Consider the following 23,601-nt stretch of genomic DNA (forward strand, 5'->3'; position numbering starts at 1 on the left):
TTCCACACTCATGACCATCTTGGTCATTTTGTACAGCCCAAACTGCAGCCAATCAGGCATCACCACCCACCAGAAAGTTCTCCTCAGAGGCTCAGGCTCTCAGATTTTCTCGCACAGGAGATATGTTGTAAACCAAAGTAACCTATGAGCCTCTGCGGGGAGGTGCGCGGGTTGCATGTGAATCTATGAAAGACATCAGTACTGGAGAACCACAGATTACAGGTAAGTAACTATTGTTCTTCTCCAGTATTGGGGTGTCTTTCATAGATTAACATGCCTGAATCAGAGTAGATAGCAGTATATATCTGTGCTTGGAAGACGCTATTTGTAGCATAAGCCTGTATATATGAAAAGCACATAACCATATAATAGAAATATCACATTTCTAAAAGCATGAAAATATGCAGTTACGTAAGCATGTACATAATAATAAGCATGAACAAGCGTCTGAAAAGCAGTAAAAGGAGGAGGGAAACGGAGGCTCACCTTCTTTGAAAAGATTACGCAGAACTGTTTGACCCAATGAAGCATCAGTCTCGCTGGCTGAATCCAAACAATAGTGTTTGGTGAAAGTATGCCTGCTGGCCCAGGTTGCCGCTCTGCAGATGTGCAGAAGAGGAACTCCAGCGAAAAGGGCAGTTGAGGAAGACATGGCTCTCGTAGACTGAGCCCTCGGTGCTGCCTGCAAAGATCTTCCTGCTTGTGTATGGCAAAAGTCAATAGCTGCAGAGATCCATCTTGCTATTGTTTGTTTAGACACTGCATGACCTTGACAAATTCTTCCACAGGCGACAAACAATTGATCAGATTTGCGTATTGTAGAAGTCCTTTATAAATAGAACTTTAAACACCTCTTGATGTCTAGTGTATGCAATGCCCTTTCCGCAGGGGATTGTGGTTTAGGAAAGACTGTCCTTAAGATGACTGGCTCATTCAGGTGAAAGTCTGAAGGTACCTTAGGCATGAATTTTGGGTATGTGCGGAGCACTTCTGAATCGGACGTTAACTGCAGGAAAGGTGGGTGGACCGTGAAAGCCTTGACATCACTGACTCTTCTAGATGAAGTCAAAGCCAACAAAAGTGATACCTTCCATGTAAGAAATTTCAAATCCACTATATGAATTGGTTCAAAAGGATGGCGCATGAGCTGCGCTAACACTACATTGAGATGCCACGATGGCGGTGGATGACGTTCCGGAGGGAACATTCTGAAAAGTCCTTTGAAGAATTGTTGTATTATTCTTGAAGAATAAAGTGAAGTGGACCCATCCTGGCGGTACCTTGAAATGGCTGCTAGGAAACCCTTTAGAGTTGCGTGAGATAATCCCGATTTTGCCGGATGTAAGAAAAAAGGTAATATCTGCTCTGGCTTGGCTAGAAAAGGATGAATACCAGCTGAGTGGCACCAGATACAGAATCTCTTCCATTTAAGTCTGTATGTTTTTATTGTAGAGGTGCGCTTGCTTTGGCTAGTACCTCCTTGCAATCTGCAGGGATAATCAAGTGGGCGAATTCAAGGTACTCAGGCGCCAAGCTGCTAATTTCAGAGATGTCGGGTCCGGATGGTAAATCTGACAATCCTGGATGGAGAGGAGGTCCGGAATTGGTCGAAACTGGATTGGTTCGCACTCCGATAGGAGAAGGAGCTCGGTGAACCAGTATTGGTGAGGCCATCTAGGGGCAATATGAATCAGGCGACACGGTTCTTTCTTCATCTTCCGTAGAACCCTGGGAACCAACGGTATCGGTGGAAAGGGGTAAGCATATATTTGATACCAGTTGATCAAAAACGCATTCCCATGAGAGTCTTTGTGGGGATGCCAGCTTGCAACGAACCAGCATTTGCTCTTCTCCTTGGTCGCAAAGAGGTCTAGATCTGGATGACCCCACTGTTGAAAAATCCGATCCACCATTGGTTGGTGCAGTTCCCATTCGTGGGTGGACACCGTTGTCCTGCTGAGAGTATCCGCAAGAACGTTTGCCGTTCCCGGTACATGGACCGCCAGAAGATTGATTCTGTGTCGTATTGCCCTTGCCCATATTTCTTGGGCTTCCTGAGACAAAAGAGCCAATCTTGTTCTTCCCTGTTTGTTCAAATAGTGCATGCTTGTAGTATTGTCTGTATGAACCAATACTGTGGCCCCTTGAACAATTTCGCGAAAGGACTTGAGGGCTAGGAAGATGGCTCCAACAGATTGATGTGCAGGACTTTTTGTTGAGGACTCCATTTCCCGCTGATCGTCAGCCCTTGAAGATGTGCTCCCCAACCTTCAAGGGATGCGTCCGTGGTGATTGTAAAGTTTGGTGCGTCTTGGAGGAACGGGCAACCCTGTTGTAAATTCTTTCTTTGTATCCATGAGAGAAGAGCACCTCGGATTCGAGGGGTGATCCGGATGAGGTCCTCGAATGAGCCGGAGACCTGCAGCTATTGCAGGCTGAGTTCTTCTTGAAGAGGCCTCATCCTGAGACGGCAATTCGATATCAAAGGAATGCAAGAAGAGACCATCCCCAGAAAAGACTTGAATTGTCGGACTGAAACTGACTTTCTTGAGAGTAAACTTCGAGCCATGTCCTGTATTCTTTCTTGCCTCTCTTCCGATACGAAAGCTTGGACCAGCTGTTTGTCCAAGGTTGCTCCCAAGAAAGCTTGCCTTTGGCATGGTTCTACTTGTGACTTGTTTAGATTGATGGAGAGACCCAGTGTCTGGAAGAGAGACAGACACCACTGGATATGTTTGTCTGTGTTTGTGTAAGAACTCGCCTTGATAAGGCAGTCGTCAAAGTAGGGAAATATTTGTATTCCCTCCAGCCGGAGGTGTGCTGCTACTAGGGCCAGGACTTTCATAAACACCCTGGGTGCCGAGCGTAGTCCAAAGGGGAGGACCTTGAACTGATAATCCCTGCCAGCCACTCTGAATCGCAGGAACTTCCTGTGACGAGGTAAAATGGGGATGTGGAAATATGAATCTTGAAGATCCAAGGTGGCCATGCATTCTCCCTCCGAAAGAAGTGCAGTATTTCTTGGAGTGAGAGCATCCAGAACGTCAGCTTTTTCAAATACTTGTTTAGGGCACGGAGATCCAGAATTGGACGCCATTCCCCAGACTTTTTCTTTATCAGAAAGAATCTGGAGTAGAATCCTGCAGCTCTCTGAGCCTGAGGAACCTTTTTGATTGCTCCTTTTTTAGCATCAAATTGATCTGGTAAAACAACTCTTTGAGATGAGCTGGAGGTGGGCCCCTTGGGGGAAAGTTTGGAGGAAACCTTTCGAATTCGAGGGCATGGCCCTTGGCCACAATGTCCAGGACCCACCTGTCTGATGTTATTGAGGACCATTTTGAGTAGAAATTTGAGATCATTCCTCCAATTGTTGTGTGAGACAGCGACAGTAGCGGTGGCAGGTGATCAAACTCATTGTCTTTTATCCTTTCTGCGGTAGGAAGGCTTTCTTTTGTTTTGGGAATAATTAGTGTTGTGCTGGCCATAGGACTGGTAACGTTGGCCTTGGTGTAGCGGATTCCCTTGCCTGTAGGAGTACTGCTGACTATAACCTCCTCTAGTAGAGGACGATCCACGTCCTGTCATATGGTTACTGCATTTCTATATATTGTGTTAAGTTAGCATGAGTTTATTAAATGTTTAAACACCATACTTTCCTTCGGCTTCAGCTTGCACACGACACCAAATTGTTATTGTAGCTTTCAACCTAGACGAAAGATGTGATTTACTTGAGAATAATATGTTATTGCTCTGATATCAGTCGTGCTTGGTACACTTGGTACAAATGTCTGCACACTGAGAGCTACACCCTCTAAGAATAACCTAACACAAGGTTGCTGAAGGCCTGATCCTCGCACCACATTAGACATAACACAAATAATGTTGCTGCCAACATTGGGCTTTACTCAGGTTTAAGATAGAGTTACAGGGAATGAATCAACACACTTGATGCTTCGCATGCAGAGAGCTGGTAGCTGTTGATGTGATCTACTCCTACTGAAATTTAGAGGTATGGGCCCGCCCTGCTAGAACCCAAATGAGACCTTCTTAGATATAATATAATATGCTAAATAGGGTGCGCGAAATATAGGTGATACAGAATTCTATAGATTTTTGCATCATAACATGCTATCACCTTTTGCTTACTATGGATTAGTGACTATGCTGCTAAGTCTGATTTTTATAATATGTATGTTGATATTATACAAGATACTGCATTTGAGAACTTTGCATTGAAAAATAAACATTTCAAACTTGCATGTGTGTTCTTTGCCTCCCAGTTTCGGTTTGTAATGATTATATAACGAAAGAGTGTTCATGTGTTCCACGATACCTGAGGTACCCTAAGTTCATGTTCTGGATTGTCTAAGTCATTGGGAAGTTATTACTACCGATGAGACACTGTAGCTAGCTTGGTAAGGGGACTTCTGAAACTAAGGTGAGTTTTGGGTCACCCTAACTCACCCAGGTTCTAGATCTCTGTGCACAGTTCTGTGGGAGAACGGAAACCCTGCTACATGGCGCCCATACGTTGTTGGCCTTATATCATGACACTCGAGTAGTATATCATTCAAACCTTAAAGCCTTCATTCCCGTTTCCGGAAAACGGCAGTGTCGGAAGACCTACCTATTTTTGAAATAGGTCTTTTCAAGCTTGAATCTATCTAAAAACGGTTTCCTTGAATTACTACCCAGTTGTGCTACAAAGTAGTCTTTGTTTTCTCTCTTTCCGGTGCTGACATGGCACAACCCGTGGACATCCCGCAACATAGTCGCATTGCGGTGCGTGACCACTTGCGGGCTTATAATGTCCCTGTGGACGGCTTGGCTGTGGTTCTGGTGGTGAGTGCGGAACATGCTTACCCGTACAAACTGTTTTATTCGTGGGTGACATTTCCGGCAGTGGACGCTAATTCTGGAGTGTTCCATTCATACACTGCTTCAGCTGTACCGGTTGCGTATGCTCCGTACAGGGCACTGGAAGTTCCTATTGATGCTTGGCAGCATGGAGTTTGGTTTGGTGGCACCCTACCACACGCTTTAACCGCTCCGAGGTTAGGTCCTTTGTCCATTCCGGGCATTCCTTTGCCCGCTTTGGCTGGATTCACTCCTCACCCTAATCGCGCCACTTGTAACGTGGCTGATCTGCGGTGGCTTCATGAAGTCGCAGTGGCAGTGATTAGAGCGCTTGTTCATTACACTAGCCGTAATGTTCAGGACGTAGCCCCTAGGGGTGCACAGCTTCGTGCAGAACAGGCTGGTTTGAAAATCAATCCTGTCATGGTGAATTAAGTGATGGGAAAAAAGCCCCAGGACAAGGATGATTGGCAAGGATTATTGTGGCTGCTTATAAAACGGTTGGCCGCAATGCAAAGGGGCTTAAAGCTTTTCCTGATAAAGAGAAAAAGCAGCCCCAGGGTCAGTCTTCGGAAACTAGTGGTCAACCTAAGTCCAAGAAACAGAATTGGCCTAAAAAGCAGAATCAGGGTAAGCAACAACAACAACAAACACAGGTTTCTGCTCCTGCGTCTCCGTTGCCTGCGCAGTCGGATCGTGTTTATGATTTGCGCGACCGCGCGATGATTAAATCACCTGAGAGGTTTTAGGCTTCTGACCAACGCTCTCCTCGTTCCTTTCAGGACTCATCGGCTCCGTCAACCGGTGGTGGAGGGGGTGGCAGGGGCCGGGGTGGCCAGCAAGGACGTGGTCAGCCCCGCCCGCGTAACGGTGGAGAGCAGCAGGAAGGCGCTACGCCCAAGAGACCACAGTTTGCCACGAAGAGAGTCGCCACCCTGACAGCGCATCGTTATGCCCCAGATAGTGAGAACGCGGCTTCGGAATCTGATGTGGGCTCTGACCTTGCTGGACAGCGCGGCAGAGATTACCATAGTGAGAGAGGCCCTCCGTCCACTGTTGAAGGTGACAGCGACTTACACTTATGTTGTGATTGAAACTGCTGATACGCATGTTGCTCCCCCTGAACGTCTTTTTGAAATTGTCCTGTTAATTGAAGGTGACATGCAGCGAACTGTAAAAGGGGTATTTTGGGAAAATCTTTCGTCTACGTATGACATTTTGCTTTCGGAGGCTGACTGGCCCCCACCTTTTGTTCTCGCAGCTCCGCGAGGGGAGGAGGTGATCCTCCCCAGTTTCGCGCACACAGTATCGAGAGTGGAAGCGCTGCATTTTGCAGAAGAGTGGGCTCTGGCGCTTGCGCCGGCTGTGTATCGCAATCAATGTGGCTGGGATAAATTGTCTCCAAGCCATGAGATTCCTTTACGGTCTCAGCCGCAGCCTCAACCTCAATATCCCATACAGCGTGAAGCCAAAGCTTCAGTCGTGGCTATCCTTGAACAATTGGAATATCAAGGTGTAATTGAAACGTGTGTGTCACCGATGAATAACCCGCTTTTTACTGTAAATAAACCGGACGGCTCATATCGTTTGGTTTTGGATTATAGGCATTTAAACTCGCATTCCTGTAACTGCGCAGTACAGAATACTCATGGCTCTGCTTTAGTGAATAGTCTTGAGCGTAAACGGTTCAAAACCACGCTCGACATTTCCAATGGTTTTTATGCACATAAATTAGACGGTCTAAGTTCCCAATGGACCAGTTTCACATGCGGCGGTGTGCAAAAAATGTTTCGGCAACTCCCAATGGGCTATAAGAATAGTCCTGGAGTGTGCTCGGCCCGCATTGTCTCCCTTTTGGAGGGCATCGACCCAGTTGCTTGTTCGTATGTGGATGACATTTATCTGACAGACGACGATCTTTGGGAGCATCTGTGTCGAGTGAATAGCATAATTTGTAACTTTGCTGACATAGGTTACAAATTTAACTTTGCAAAGTCGCACATTGCAGAGTACACAGTGTTGTTTCTCGGTTACGAGCTTAACAACGAGGGAAAAGGGTTAGCACCTCACTTCCTGGAGAAATGCGCACAATTGCGATCTCCGACAACACTGAAAAAATTACAATCTTTGCTGGGTTTATTGAATTTCGGGAGAACTTACATTCCGGAATATGCCCAGCGTATCAAACCTTTGTATGCTTTGATACAACCATCTTTCTCCAAATCATGCTGGCTGCCTGAGCATTCAGCCATTCTGCAGTCTTTGCAGGCTGATTTGCTCGCTTCTGAATACTTACAGACTCGTGATAACCAGACCAACCTGGTGATAAGAATTATCCCTGGGGCGGTGGGTTTCACGTACCTGACTTTTAATGAAGGAGATACAGTACCTATTGCTTACAAGTCACACTTGTACACTTCGGCTGAATTGCGTTTTTCCACTGTGGAGAAAGTTTTAACGGCTGTACAGTTGGCAATTCTTAAAGAACGTGCCCTGTCACAAGGAAAACGCATGTTGGTTGTTACCCCGTATCCTGCCTTGGAGGCAGTTACGAAAGCCAGTGTACCTAATTCCAAAGCTTTGCACCCTCGGTGGATTCAGTGGGCTGCATCCTTGACATCCCAGGATGTCACGTTTATTTTTGACGCCACTTTACGATCGCAGGAGTATTTACAGTATGAATTTGCTCATCCTGCTCCTTTAGCAATGCGGCCGTTGGAGGATTTCCATTGCATCATTTACACTGATGGTTCGGCGCAGGTTGCGCATGGCTCTAAACATGCCTACGTTTCCGCATGCTCCATTGTGGTCGGTGCCATGGTGAACGATGAGTTCAAGTCCAGTGTCGTGCACACGCAGATGCTTGGGGACTGCACCGCACAATTAGCAGAGCTTCGTGCTCTGATGCTTGCATTGGAGTACGCAGATCCAAGTGTGACGACTTTAATCGTAAGTGATTCTTACTACTGTGTCCAGTCTTACAATGAAAACTTGTTCTTTTGGATTCAGAATGACTTTCGTGATTCCAAAGGTAGCACAATAAAACATAAAATGATCTGGGTCCGAGTGGCGGAACTTAAAGAGAAGTTGCCACTCGTGTTTGTGATTCATACTCTCGGCCATCAGCGCGTGGGGGTCCACGCTGTGGGTAATTCGCTTGCTGATGAAGCAGCGAAATCAGCGGTATCAAAATACTTAGTTGCAGCAGTCACGAGGTCCAAAAGCAAAATAGATGATGGCATCTTGGCAGCTGTTGCTGCAACAGAGAAGGGAAGTAAATATCCTGCAGGGTTCCCTTCTAAATACACATACCACTTAAGTCCCGATAAGGTTCCTTATGTGAAAATTCCTGATGTTGGCGAACGTCTAGTTCCCAACTCCGATCGCAGGGCTACTTTGATTACAGCGGCTCATGAAGGTGTGGCGTCTTCGCATGCGGGCGTCTCAGCCAATGTAACTCAGCTACAACAAAGGTTCTGGTGGCGGGGACTGTACAAACAGACGCGCGATTATGTCCTTCAATGTGACATTTGCCAGCAGATTAAGCCTTCAACTGCTGCGCGTCCGCCTCAGACACAATTGTACATCTCTAATAAACCGCTTGGATGCGTTTATTTGGATCACTGCGGTCCATTTTCTTCTGATACTGCGTACAAATACATCTTAGTGGCAGTTGATTCATGCACACGCTTTGTGTGGGTATGGCCACATCGGAGCGCTGATTCACGAACTGTCATTAAGGATTTGCGAGTCTTTGTGGGAATTTTTGCCTGTGGTACCTTCCATTCGGATCAGGGTCCGGCTTTCGCCTCTAAGGCGTATAAGGATGCTATGGTTTCGTTGGGGGTCCAAGTCAAGTTTTCGAGTCCCTACAGGCCCGAGGGCAATAGTGTAGTTGAGCGAATGAACCGCGACTTAAAGCAATCTTTGACAGCTTGAGTTATAGGCACTGGCAGAAACTGGTTAGCCCACCTCAATGGCGTGCAGCGTGCGCTTAATAATCTCCCTAGATGGTCTCTGGGTGGGCGGACCCCGTACGAAATGCTCTTTGGTATCAAGATGTACGTCCCTGACCTCGATGGTTTAGACTGCAAGGCCCAGGCCTCTGCCTTTGACGTAGATGAACATTGCAATGTTTTACAGGATCTACAAAAGACCAGAGACAGTCTAGCAAAGGAACATTTGCCCTCCACATCGGATGATGCGTTGCAGATCCCGGTAGTTGGCTGGCTACCCCAAGTTGGAGAACTGGTTCGAGAGAAGATCGATAACAAGAAAGAGTTTGGTCCCTCATATCGTGCACCGGTTCGAGTTCTTGGAGTGAAGGGCACAAGAACAGTCATTTTACCATAACTTCCAGGCCGTAAGGAAATCAGATTTATTTCTATTGACAATGTCAAGACACACAGGGTGGCCGATTCTTCATAGCATGACACCGGCTGTATCCTGTCCTTCCATGGTGAGGCACTCTGTGCTGGCTATTACATCTGGTGCCGAACAGGAGGTGTCCCTCGAGATGCCTGCCATATCCAGTCCTTTATACTATTCCTGTTACTAACATTGATGAGCTGAACTACACCTATCCTGCTGATTTATCGATGCCTGATTTGCAGACTCGTTTGGCCGACCAGTCCAGATTCTCTTTTGACTCTGTTTCGGAACTTTCAAAGAAACCCTCAACTATTGCAAAATATGCCACGTTGTTTAAAAAACATTTTTTAATTCCCCCTTGGACATACATTTGGTTGATCCTATTTTCATTTTACCTTTTTATGTCAATTGGTTTTGTGTTTTATTTTTTCCGCCTGATCGATGGTCACTACGTTAAAGAAAGAACAGGAATTCGGTACCTTAATGGAACATTGGCCCCTCTTTCCTCTTCACATTCAGCGCACAGACTGAAACGAACCTTAAATACAGTCAACATTACAGCTTGGCCTGTCCTTGATGGGATTGTGTGGGATGCGGTTAGATTTCAAATACATGGGCCCACTGAAGTGATTAATGTTCCGAATGTGCTTAGAGTAAACATGGGAGATGTGATTAAACAAAATATACGTTCTGATGATTGGGATATTCAGACCGTAGAAGCATTATTTTCTGATTTGAAATACTATGCAGTTTTTGATGCTGAAGACTTATATTTAGATTCTATTAATTATTGTGATTTGTTTTGCTTCCAACATTATGGTAATCATTTTCTCCATAAGACGAATTCCAGGAGGGTCGCTGTGAATTACACGCAGTGGGAGCACTGCCCAGCTCCTTTAATTGGAAGCTCCAGTACATTTCTGGAAAAATACAGTTATTTTACAGATTTCAATCAATCAAATCCTGAGTCCTTTTATTTCAGAATGACAGGAAAGTCCATGTCCAAAGTTAGACTTACCGATACAAAGTTGCTGTATTCGAAGTCCTTTCTAGACAGATTGGCTTTAGATGGCTACGAGTTCTGGAAAGGAATAATTGACCTTAACTCGGTTTGGGGTACCAAAGATTGGCAGGTACAAGGCACTGAGGCTTTGCACCGTGCATGTCTCATCCCGAATCACATGTTGTTACTAAATTCTACTATTTCCCAAACAACATGCTTTGGATTGGCTACTACTAAAAAATTAAACACGCCCATTATCCCCGAATTAGAAGAATATTCAGGTTGGGGTAATTTTTCTGAATTGTCTATTCATGAGATACAATCTCTAATACACAATTCGTCCTTTAATGTATCCAGCTTGGATCCAAAGGGTTGGCTGTTGTGGCAAAAGAGTTCTGATTCTTGCCAACGTCGATTTCTGGGATTGGCTAAAGGGTTCACACAAGTGCGACCAGATCCCCGTTTTGAAACTGATTATACTGTCACCACTTCCTCTGTAGGGAAACTGTGTCAGAATTGGTTACAACATTCCACGTTGGCTGCAGTTGAACTACATCTGTCTCAGTTAACTGAAAATGTGGATTTGAATGATTTTATAAAAGGCCCAGCTAAGGGTAGATCTAAACGGTGGATTTATGCTGTTTACAATGAAATTTGGAAAGTGTCTCAAATTGAGGCTGCTAAGCGCCTAAGGGCGATTGACCAAGCAAATTTGGAAAAAGTACTTGCAGTGGTCGATAACAGTATTAACACGCTTTCTTTCCGAATTTACACATTCAACAATATTGTTTCTTCTGTTGTTGACATTGTGCATTATGAAGTGTCCGTATTATATCATAGTCAAAATCAATTGCGTTCTGTTATGAAGTTTGCCTGGACACTACAGACTCTGAAGGCTGGTCAAGTGCCTTGGAGTTATATGAACGTCTCATCACTATTTGCCCCATTTAATATGACTGACAAGCAGCGCATGCTTTCCATGCGAGATGCATCATTTTCTATGTTACACATTGAGAAGTTAGAATCTTTGCCCTTCTCTGTGGCTGAGGCAGCTGCTGCTACATAGCTTATTCATGGTATTATTACTTTACCATTTGCTCTGTATAAATTTACAAATTGTATGAGATATATTGCTATAGGGCGATATGAACCACTGGGAAGTGCTTTCCTACATGAGACATGGTCTTTACCATATACATACAGATGTCTGAAAGAAGGAAAGGAAGTGAATCTGAATGGTGAAGAATGCACACAGTCGCCTGACCGTTCACTGATATGCAGGCACATCCAATTACATGGTTCTTGTAATCAGGACAGACCAAACTTAGCCTGTGTTTTAAAAGGCACACCGGTTCCTGCAATAGTTCCCACATTCACTTTGTTGTCTAACGGTAGTTATTTACTCTTGAACAACGAACCGTGTTGTGGGTTAATGGTCGGTATCGCATATGTGGTTACTGTATCAGAACGTGTGGTGTGTTGCAAGAACGTGTTATATCCACCCACGCATGGGAATTCAGATGTTTCCATTTGGCCAAGAATACCAACCTTGAGAGCGGAGTTCAATGGTTTGAGCCGAATAAGAGCCCTTTTGTCTCAAAAAGAAGTGGCCCTGAGCTCGGCCCGCGAAACTTATGTCCTTCACATAGCTAACACACGCACAGAGGTGCAGGCGCTTTTAAATACTGATTTGCCGTTTCATTTCTGCGAGCTGGTTCATCAAATCTTTAATGCCTCCTCCACGAATGGCCTAGCAAATTTTTTTGAATTGGTTAGCAGTGGTCTCGTGACTACGTTTGAAAAAGTATTTGGTATTATCCCTGCGTTTTTTCATTCTATATTCGCAAGCTTGTTTGGCGGATTCCCTGTTTTGCTGGCTTTGGCTGCAGGCGTGCTGGTGATATTTTGCTTTATTAAACATGGATGCCCACCCTGCACAAGAAAACGCTCAGCCCCTACTGATGCTGTTTCGCAACCGGATGCTTGATTACTATGGCTCCTTGCCGCTTGCGACTTTAAGCACGGCTTTTGGATTATCGTTTCGATTTTCCTATTTCACATGTGCCCAGCCTGTGTTTCATTGCCTCAGCTGTGATTTCGACTGGGCCATTGATTTGTGTCTCTGCTTACCGACTTCTCCTGACGTCGATTTTGATCAGCTGATGAGCCCCGTAGTTGCTCACGAGTTGGTTTGTCCTGGCGAAAGGGTTATGGCCTTGGCAGCGATGCATGGACTAATGGGTCAGTGGGACATATTCGCAGCGGCGCATGACTTTCTGGCACATAGCGTTCTCGAGAACCCACTGAGTTGTCCTCTGATGTTGCTAGAGGATTCGGTGCTGGAGGAGCACGTATGTTCTTTCCCATTGCCTAATTGGATGGCTGAACTGTTTTCGGATGATGACAGTGATTTCATGTTGGAAGCTGTGGCTACCTATTTTGCATATTCTATCCACCCATGAGTGGCTTTGGAGACTTTCACTATAATGGCACGTGACATTTTAGTAATTCTGAATGGTGCCTTTTTTATTACAAACATTTGACTTTGATATGTTCTGGGCCTATGATTTTATAAATGGCCTCAAGTTCAAGTTTTTTTTTATATATATATATATATTTTTGTGTGGCCACTATAGGCATTCATACATATTTTGTATTATTAATTTTTATATACGTTTACATACATTTAGCTTGGCTCAATATTATTGAACTCTACTTTCATGTTTTGCCTTTATTATAGTATTGGCTTAATTTTTCCTTTTTTGACCGTCCTCGGATCATTGGGGGGGTGTCATATGGTTACTGCGTTTCTATATATTGTGTTAAGTTAGCATGAGTTTATTAAATGTTTAAACACCATACTTTCCTTCGGCTTCAGTTTGCACACAACACCAAATTGTTATTGTAGCTTTCAACCTAGACGAAAGATGTGATTTATTTGAGAATAATATGTTATTGCTCTGATATCAGTCGTGCTTGGTACACTTGGTACAAATGTCTGCACACTGAGAACTGCACCCTCTAAGAATAACCTAACACAAGGTTGCTGAAGGCCTGATCCTCGCACCACATTAGACATAACACAAATAATGTTGCTGCCAACATTGGCCTTTACTCGGGTTTAAGATAGAGTTACAGGGAATGAATCAACACACTTGATGCTTCGCATGCAGAGAGCTGGTAGCTGTTGATGTGATCTACTCCTACTGAAATTTAGAGGTATGGGCCCGCCCTGCTAGAACCCAAATGAGACCTTCTCTAGATATATTATAATATGCTAAATAGGGTGCGCGAAATATAGGTGATACAGAATTCTATACATTTTTGCATCATAACATGCTATCACCTTTTGCTTACTATGGATTAGTGACTATGCTGCTAACTCTGATTTTTATAATATGTATGTTGATATTATACAAGATACTGCGTTTGAGAACTTTGCATTGAAAAATAAACATTTCAAACTTGCACGTGTGTTCTTTGCCTCCCAGTTTCGGTTTGTAATGATTATATAACGAAAGAGTGTTCATGTGTTCCACGATACCTGAGGTACCCTAAGTTCATGTTCTGGATTGTCTAAGTCATTGGGAAGTTATTACTACCGATGAGACACTGTAGCTAGCTTGGTAAGGGGATTTCTGAAACTAAGGTGAGTTTTGGGTCACCCTAACTCACCCAGGTTCTAGATCTCTGTGCACAGTTCTGTGGGAGAACGGAAACCCTGCTACAGTCCTCTCGCACCTCGAAAGGGCGGCTTTCAAAATTGTAGGGTGCCCAGGGATATAGCTGTCTCCGTGTCCTTTTTGATTGTCTGCAGGGCTTTCTCTACTTGCGGGCCAAACAAAAACTCCCCGTCGTAAGGCATGCCTAACACCTTAGCTTGAACCTCCTAGCGGAACGAAGTCGCTCTTAGCCAGCCTTGCCTGCGCAAGACAGCCGTTCCTGCCAACTGCCTGAATCCAGTTGAAGCTACATCAACTGCAGAGTCAATCATCTCCGCCGAGATCCTTTCTCCTTCCTGCAGGATTTTCAGAGCCTCTGACTTGGATGGCTCCCGAAGCATGTTGAAATATATGGCGAAATGTCAGACCACATTTGCCGGTCATATCTGCCCAGAATGGCTAATGAGTTGGCAGCCCGGACTGTGGTTGCTGCCATTGTTGACACACCATTTCCAATGGCATCCAGACGCCTGCTGTCTCTATCCGGTGGGGCTGCAATTGGAGAGGAAGGATTTTTGGATCGCTTTTGTACAGCCTGTATGATCACCGAATCCAATTGGGTGTCCTATAAGGCAAGCTGGTGACTTTTCAGGAGCTTTATATTTTTGTATCTATCCTCGGCAGTACTGGAGGGATAGATGCAGGAGTAGACATAACTTTAATCCCCTCTTTCCAAATGAAATCGATAATAGGTATAGACTTAACTTGCCTCCTTGGCTGATCCTTGAAATCATAAAAGAAGCATTCTTGTTGTGTAGTCACCATGTCAATATGGAAGCGTTTTGTAGCTCTTTCCATTAGAAGATGGAATCCTCCCACATCCACTGGAGGTGAATCAGCAGTAACCGGAGGTGAAGGAGAAGGTGTTTGGACTTGATAATTGTCCCACTCCGACATCATGGATCCGTCATCGACTTCCCCTTCCACTCTCTTTTCTTCCTCAGAAGAATGTTGTTCTTCAGGCTGATGGGACGCTACAGGTGGGGGAGACATTGGAGGTCTTAATTCAGATATGGGCATTTGCACCACAGGTGTAGGAGACACAGAGTCCGTTGACTCAGACGGTGGAAAACGCCTGTAATAATCATTTAGCATGTGCTGAAGATTTGTTAGCAATGCTACTGGCATCTGAGCTGAGGGGACATTTTTAACAGGTGATGTTACAAACTCAGGCGAATGTTGGTCATCTTGATCGTCCTCTTGGTATTTGATGTTCAATTTAGAAGGACTTGTAGCTGTCCCAAACCTTTCACCCATATCAGAATCCTCCTCACTATCTTCAGTGTCCAGTAATTTGTCAGGGACCTGAAGGGGTACCATTTGAGGTGACAGGTGTAGAGGAGATAAAGGTTCTAGGCCAGAACCACGTCTCTGAAGCAAGGATGGCTTTGGCGTGGACGTAAAAGCCGTAGACGGTGACCAGACCTGCATGGTGGTACATGTAGACAGTTGCGGCGTCGACGGAGGCCCCATCGACTCCTTCGTTGACGAAGGTTTGGCTCCAGACGATGAAGAGGTCATCGCCGATGGTTGAGTTGTCTTCGCCGACGAGGAAGGTTTCGTCGATGGCAGTGTCTTCATTGACGACTGTGTCTTCGTCGACGACGGTGTCCTCGCAGGCGACGGTGTCCTCGTCGACGACGACAGTGTCTTTGTCGACGGCGGTTGACTTCGTCGATGGTGTAGGGGTCGTCGACGAGCTCGTCGACGACGGGATGTTCGTCGACGGTGATGGAGCAACCGTTGACGAAGCTATCATCAACGGATTCTTCTTCAGCTTGGCCGCCGACGAGGCGCTGACAATGGCAGATGAAGATTCTTTCGTCGACGAGATAGGTCTGACAGCGACATAGACCATCGTCGACGGTGAAGACGCTGTCGACATTAACATCTCAGGCTTAGGTGAAGTGAAAGTTACCGTAGATGTAGATGTTGCGTCGACGGGGATACTCGTTGACGAAGGAGTCGACAACGGCATCGTCGATGACAGGCTCTGTGTCTGAGGTAAAGTCTTTTCAGAAGTCATCTTTTGAGGTAATTATTTGGTTGTCCTTCTCGGAGGTGGGGATGGCCCAAGTTTGGCCTTGGTAGGTGGAGTAGCCTTAGAAGTGGAAGGCCTCTCAGACCCCCTAGAAGATTGTTGCCTCTTTACAATCTTGGTCCCAGGAGAAGACAACACCTCTTCAGCAGCTCTCTTCCTAGAAGCTGTTGTAGATCCAGAGGCAATACTGCCTACCTCAGAAACAGGATAATCTTGATCCTTGAGCTTTTGTAGCCACAAAAGCAGGAGGCCCTCTCTGTCCCTGAGAGACTTCTGAGGGAAGGTCCTACATATCTTGCAGTTCTTCACTTGATGTTCAGGGTACAGGCAATAAATGCACTTCTTGTGGGGATCTTCTTTAAAAAGCCGGAGCTTACCACAAGAGTCACAAGGCCTGAACAAAGATTTCTTAGATGAAGACATCTTCAAAACTAGATTTCTGAAGGAAAATAGAGAAGTACTGAGCAGAGTTCACGGAGACTCCCTTCACACGACGTGCGGTAGAAAATCTGAGAGCCTGAGCCTCTGAGGAGAACCTTCTGGTGGGTGCTGATGCCTGTTTGGCTGCAGTTTGGGCTCTACAAAATGACTAGGATGGTCATATGAGTGTGGAAGTTTTTTCTCCTGTAGCTTGGGCTACTTTACTACCTGGTTGGTTATTACCAAGTTTTTTCTATGTTATTATGGCATATTATTGCTTTTTTATGTACCGTGGGACACCCACTCCGACGACGGGGAATGATTCAGGCATGTGAATCTATGAAAGACACCCCAATACTGGAGAAACACAAAACTTCCTTCCACTCAGCATTCCCCCAAGTCTCCTGATGAAAATGTACTTCACTTGTGTGGATAAGCCTAGTGCCTGGGACAGGATTGGGCCCAAAACCCAAAATGGACTTATCACATTTTTCCCACTCATAGCGGACCCTTGTTTTTGCACAGTGGGTAGAAGTAGATTTTGGGCCCTAATTCAGCCAGCACCTAGGAAAACCTAGCACACCTGCACATTTTGAAAACTATACACATGGGGGAATCCAGGGTGGGGTGACTTATGTGGCGCTCACCAGGTTTTTATCACCCAGAATCCCTTGCAAACTTCAAAATTTGACTAAAAAAACATGTTTTCACACATTTCTGTGAGGGAAAATGCTGGAATCTGCAGGGAGCAACAAACTTCAGTTCAGTCACCATTCCTGATAAAAAATTTCCTGATAAAAATGATACCTCACTTGTGTGGGTAGGTCTTCTGACCATGCTAGGAAAGAGGAGTCTGCCTAACGGCTAGGGCGGTCGACCTTGAATCTGGGGAACTGGGTTTGAGTCTCAGCAATGACGCTGGGCATCCTGTGATTCTGGGCAAATCACTTAATCTCCCTGCGCCTAACAAAAATGAATGTATGTCCTCATGTAACGTAACTGGTGCTGTGTAAAGTGCTCTGATACCCGATTCGGGTCAAGTTCGCGCTATATAAAACTCTGCAAAAAAAAACAAGAGCACAAAAAGCAGCATGTATGCATCAAAAATTTCCACTCAAAACTGAGCCATTTTGCAAAATGGGTAGATGTGAATTTCGGGCCTTAGCTCAGCCAGCACGTCAAGAACCCTGGCATACCTGCACATTTTTGAAAATTAGACACCTGGAGGAATTCAGGGTGATGTGACTTGTGTGACTCTAACCAGGTTTATGTACTCAGAATCCTCGCAGGCCTCAAATTTTGACTAAAAAACGAATTCTCCTCAGATTTGACAAGCAACAAATCTTCTTCCACCCAGCATTTCCCCAAGTCTCTTAATAGAAATGGTATTGGGCCATACCTGAGCCGGAACCTAGGGAAACCTAGCAATCCTGCACATATTTGGAAACTAGGGGGAATATGTACAAGCCCCTATTGCCACCACAACATCACTTTTACTGATGTTGTAGAGGCGATAGTGGCTGCGCCTTATGTACATGGCAGCGTTAAGCCATTAACGCGGCTTAACTCTGCTTTGTACATAAGGCCCCCTTTCACACTATGGTAAGCGTGAAAGGGGTGGGCAGTGGGTGTTGCGGTAGGCGTTCTACAAGCACCCATTAATTTTGATGCTGGACAATAAACTCACCCATCCAAGAAGGGGATATAGTTTTATCGGGACAGGCAGGGGAATGCTGGGCAGTAGAAAGTCTGTGAATACCTTTATAGTCCAGAAGTGTGCATCACAGAAGTGCTTGGAAAATGCATGATTTTAGGTAGAGTTTGAGGTATGCAGAGAATTGTGGGTACGAAAACATCATGGGATTCACGCAATGCATACCCTGGACAACCCCTGATGTCTTTTTTTCCAAAATGTCTGGGTCTGGTAGTTTTCTCCAAGTTGTGGCCTATCCAAGCACAAAAGTGTAGCCATTCACCATGGCAAGTGGGACGATATTGGGATCTAGCTCCACTCTCAGCCCATACGTAAAAACAACTCCCAAAAGAATGAAATGTTCTCTCGCTTGCCATCGGATGGGACATTACAGTCCACAGGAGATCAGAAAGACTGTTCAGGCTTTAGGGTGAAAGTAGGACCAGATATAATGATGAGCCAGACACACCCCATTACTTTATAACAAATAAAAATAGTCATGTCATCAAGTGCGTTTTTTGCCACTGAGGGTAAATTGGGAGCAGACTCCCTCTTTGTCATCTGGGGAGACAAAAATATATTTTTTTCCTCTTTGGTTTGGGAGCATGGCCTAATGTTAGAGTGCATTTCCTGTGCCTCTTTCTTTAGCCCCAAATGCGAAATCCCTGGTGTTCAGTAGGCTTTCTACCACGGGGGACAGATTTTGGGCAACTTACCCAACTGGGACAAACTTCCTATCTGCCCCAGGGAAGCAGAAATACACTATTGCCCCTTCTTGGAGGTGGTATGGCATTATGCTATGGTAGGAAGCCCCTTACTTTTGTTTGTTTTGGCACCATTTTAAAAATAGGGCTTTCTGTCCCCCCTCCCCTCCACCCTCCACCCTCCAAAAGGGATAATGGGGGTGAATAACCCTATCCGCCTTCCTGAGGGGGCAGAAAGTCTATTGGACTCTGCGGTGTGGGAAAAAAAGGGACCATGCCGAGGTGGGCCACTCTAACCCAAGCAAAAATACTGCAGAAATGCAGTCCCTAGTGTCTAGTGGGCTTTCTGCCTTCCAGGAGGCAAATTGGGGCTAATTGCCCATATCCGTCTCCCAGAGGGGACAGAAAGACCATTGAACCCTTTTTTTTCCGTGTGGGGGCATGTCCATGCCCATGGTGGACAGCCCCCACCCCTATTTTATTTCCTGGTGCTTTTCTCCCTGGTGCCTAATGAGCATTTTGCCTTCTGGAGAAATTTTTGGGTAATCACCCTCATTTGACCCCGGGGGAGGGGGACAAAAATACTGTGCATGCTTTCCTAGGATGGGGCATGCCCATGCCCATGGTGGCCAGTCCCCACCCCTACATTTTTATAATTTACTGCGGTCCCGTGTGCAGAGACTATCGACCTACAGCATTTCTTGTTACTTGATCACATGAACATTGTTCTGCTTTGAAAAAGCCCTTGGCCAGCTGGTCTAATGGGCGAAACACGTGTCGGTTGTTCTTTACACAATTGTACTATGAATAAGCAATCAAAACAGCACATGGTTGTTCTCAATGCAATTGTACGGTGAATAAACAATTAAAACAGCAGACCTAGCATATAAAGCTTAAAAGATCTTTAAATCTTCTCAATTATTGCTTTTCATCACAAGAGATCAATGGGCACAGACCTCTTTCCAGATTGTAAACAACCCCCCACATTTAATGGCTTTAGGGTGTAGCCATTTGTGAAGCACGTGCAGTTAAAAACATTGGGTCCTGACTTTCCTAGCGTGAATCCCTGATTTATCCACCCAGTATCAAACAAATCTATATTTTTGTTTCCCTGGTGTCTAGTGGTCTTCCTGCGATGGCAGACTAGGGGTATTCAAAGAAAGACTGACATTTTTTCAGCTGGTGGGGGCAGCACAAGCCCTTGCCTAGGAGGCCGTTCTCCCATGTCCTTGGGGCCTAGTGAGTGGATCCCTGCTTGGGGGATAAACACACGGGCTGCTTGTCAAGCTCTTCCCGACAAGCCCAAGGTAAAAAATAAAAATAAAAGAAGACCTTTTGTGCAGATGATGAGAGGGTGCTTTATACCTCTCCTTTGTGTCAGGCAGTGGCCGAAAGATGCACTAGAGAGGGAGTGTGGGTGTCAGCCTTTGGCTGACATACGCATTTAAGAGGTTAAAAGAAGAAAACAACACATTGCAAAAACATATGCTTATCATTGTTTGTGTTGTAAATGGAATTTACACTGTGGCACATTACAAGGCATTGTATCCATTTTAGCTGAAATCAGTGCGTTGTAATGCACAACATTGTAAATGTATGCGTGGTGTCGTTTGATATCCCCAAGTAGGACTTCCATAATCAGTGGCGGCTCCTCTGCTTTCAGCCACTGCTAAAAACAAAATCTCAAAATGATAATAACTTTCACTAATTATCATTTTATATTTCTATTGCGGGCGGGCGGTGCTGCTCTGCTCTTGGAGCAGGGCAGGGGAGGAGTGGTTTTCCCACTCCTAAGTGTGCAATGACTGTTTGGTCGGCCATCTCGGATCGCTCAAACCAGTCATGCGCACTTTCCCACTTTTCCATGAGGTGTTTTTATAGTTTTATATAGCGCAAACCAGACCAGAGAAATCGGGTATCAGAGCGCTTTACATGAGCACCAGTTGCATTACAGAAGGACACATTCATTTTTTTCTTATGCAAAAGAAGATTAAGTGATTTGCCCAGAACCACAGGATGTTGAACATCATTGCCGAGACTCAACCCTGGTTCCCTAGCTTCGAGGTTCACCGCTCTAGCTGTAAGGCTACATCCTCTCTTACAGCCTGCATGAAGAACATGCCCACCCCTACAGCCCCTGGCTGAGCTCGGTGTCAAGGCGCTCAGACCAATCACAATGCTGCATTGGAGCACTGTGATTGGCTTAGGAGAGGAAGCCTGGCTGCCTGCTTACCTGAAGTCGGAGCAGGAGCAGAGGCGCAGGACCCAGCGGCGGCACAGTAAGTGATTTTTAGATTTTTAATTGTGCTTCCTCCAGCAATTGCGCCCCTATTGCTCCCGCCGCGATCCCACCCCGCGCCCACACCCCTCACCCACGAGCCATGCTGGCCGCAACTGTCAGTAATGTAAAGGAAGATATTACAAGCATCCCAAATAAACAAGGTTGAACTTACAAGCCATCTACCTTCACAAGTCCTTGCAGAGGCATTAGCATTCCCCTGAGATGCAGTCATGGTTCCTGTAGTGAATAAGTACGATGACGCAGGTCCAAGTTACAGGATTTATTCCAGATGAAGTACAGCTTGACTTCCACAAGGGAGCAACTGTGTAACACAACCAGTCAGCTCATAAACTGCCTCTCACACTCCACATTTCCATGACCTAACACCATTCTAACAACTACATTCTATAATCTAGAATACTACACACCTCCCCCCTTTAGAAAGAAAAAAATCCCCAACAAAAATAAATAAATAAATAAATGAGAACATTAAAAACTGACAAAATCTTAAAGCTTAATAGGCACATGCTTAACACGTACACTTCTCCTAGTAACACCAAATTCTTGATTGATATTAGAATCATCAGCATTACCAAAATTAGAATTGTGACTAACAGGAACAATTTCAGTGCTGACATTCTCTTGAGATTCCAAATGATCAAAAGCTTCATGAAAACCTGAGAAATCAGAAATATTATCAACATGCTTATCAAATGAAAGTCTTGAAAAATCATCCTTAACATTGTGTGGCTTTGAATTAGTTAGAGTAGAATCATTAGATATTTGTGAATTACAAACAGATATACGTCTAAAATCCAAATCTTGCCACCCTCCACTCTAACTGCCTTGCTGAAAACTTCTGTAATTTTCACAGGATCAGACCATTTGGCTTGTCTTCTGTTGACCTGTCCCCCAAACTTCACACAAACCAAATCACCCACTTTCAATCTAGAAATATTCGACTTTCTTTTATTGTTTTTTTGTATCATTTTCTCCTGATATTTTTTTACTCGCACTCTAACCTCATCGAAATCTAATTTTGAATCATAAGCATTCTTGGTTTTCAACCACCATGGCATCAACTTGGAACCAGGTTTCCTGCCACTTAGCATTTCAAAAGGAGACAGCCCAGTAACCGAATTTGGAGAAGTACGATAGGTTAATAGAGTAGCTTGCAAAACCTTCCTCCATTTAAGTCCACTTCTAACAGCCAATTGGCAGGATTCTTTCACTACTCTATTGAACCTCTCAGTTTGACCATTAGCTTGTGGAAAATAATTAGAAACTCTTCTATGTACAATATTACAATCTAAAATAAAGGATTCAAACTCTTTGCTCACAAATTGTGGCCCATTCTCGGAAATAATTTCTTTAGGTAAACCCTCTCTGGCAAAAACTTCTTCCAAAAATTCAATTACATTCCCAGCACAAACCTTTTCTACAATCTTTAATTCCGGCCATTTAGAAAAATAGTCAATCAAAACTAATACAAATAATTCTTTGCCTTATTGATAATTAAATGGTCCAATAATGTCAATGCCTAATTTCCTCCAAGGCCCTTGAGCAAATTCAATAGGAGTAACTCCAACAGATAGTGCTTTTGCAGATTTATCACTTAGGGAACAAGGAGAACAATTTCTGACCCATCTATCCACCATACCATCTAACCCAGGCCACCAATAAAACTCCCTAATTCTTCTCTTCGTTGTGGACATTCCCAAGTGACCTTCATGGGCAAGCTTGCAAATAAGTTCTCTTAAATCCCTAGGAGGAATAATCTTGTCAGATCTCATTATCATACTCTGATTTAACATAAGTTCATCCTTCACCTTCCAAAAAGAGGCTATTTCACCACTCAATTTCCTTTCTTCAGGCCATCCTTTTCTCAAAAATACTTGGACTTCTTTTAAAATGTCATAATGTTCCATCACTTCAGACCATCTGGACTCAGAAATATGATTTGAGAAATCTCCACAAATTAAATTAACATCTTCCATAGTAAATGCAACATCACATTCTTCATTGACAGAAGAATTAATAACCTCTTTAACAGGCAAACGTGACATGCAATCAGCATGAACATTGAACCGACCAGGAACATACATCACCTGACACCTAAATTCTTGCAATTTGGCCGCAAGCCTTGCCAAACGCGCTGTAAGCATCCTGCCACCCCCAGCTGATAACATATTAACAAGGGGTTTATGGCCTGTTCTCAATGAAAATTTTGTACCCCTTAAAAATTGGAGAAAATGTTGAGCCGCCCAAGTACATGCAAGTAATTCTTTTTCAATAGTGGAATAGTTACATTCAGAATCACGGAGAGACCTAGAGGCATAGGACACTACATATTCACCTTCCTTGTCTTTTTGCATTAACACAGCCCCAAGACCCACATTGCTAGTATCAACACAAACTATGCATTCATTGCCCATCTTAAAAGGTCTTAAAAATGGAGCACCAGAATTTTTTTTCTTTAAAAAGTCAAAAGAATCTTGTTGGTCTTTAC

General features: G+C 44.6%; 1 pseudogene; it reads right to left on the bottom strand.

The window, feature by feature from the left end:
• Window positions 1–1,674: 1,674 nt before the first annotated feature.
• On the bottom strand, window positions 1,675–3,097 carry LOC147712822 (uncharacterized; annotated as a pseudogene).
• Between the last annotated feature and the right edge of the window lie 20,504 nt (window positions 3,098–23,601).

This window comes from Lissotriton vulgaris, chromosome 5 (genome assembly GCF_964263255.1).
Source record: "Lissotriton vulgaris chromosome 5, aLisVul1.2, whole genome shotgun sequence".
Taxonomy (NCBI): Eukaryota; Metazoa; Chordata; class Amphibia; order Caudata; family Salamandridae; genus Lissotriton; species Lissotriton vulgaris.